Raw genomic sequence first — 355 nt, forward strand, 5'->3', positions numbered from 1 at the left:
TCCCTTCTCCTCCCTCTATAACTGCCCTTCTTCCTCTCTTCTTTCCCTCACACCCTCCCTTTCTCTCTCTCTTCCCCTCTCCCCTTTATACCTACTCCCCTTCCCTTCTTCTCTCCCCCTTTCATCATGACATGCGTCACCAAGAGAAGTTACAGACTTTACAGAGAATCTTGGTCACCGCCGCGAAGTTCCATGTATTAGCGTCTCCCAGGTGAATTCCAATGGATCTTTTCTTGCACTCAGGTCGTTACATATTTCTTCGTCTAAAGATGATTCCGCCTGACGTCTATGATTCATTTCTGTTATTTATTATCCAGCGGGCAGTTTAACACGTTTTATACGGTTGTTTCGTTCT

The sequence above is a fragment of the Penaeus monodon genome, chromosome 23, assembly GCF_015228065.2.
Source record: "Penaeus monodon isolate SGIC_2016 chromosome 23, NSTDA_Pmon_1, whole genome shotgun sequence".
Lineage (NCBI taxonomy): Eukaryota > Metazoa > Arthropoda > Malacostraca > Decapoda > Penaeidae > Penaeus > Penaeus monodon.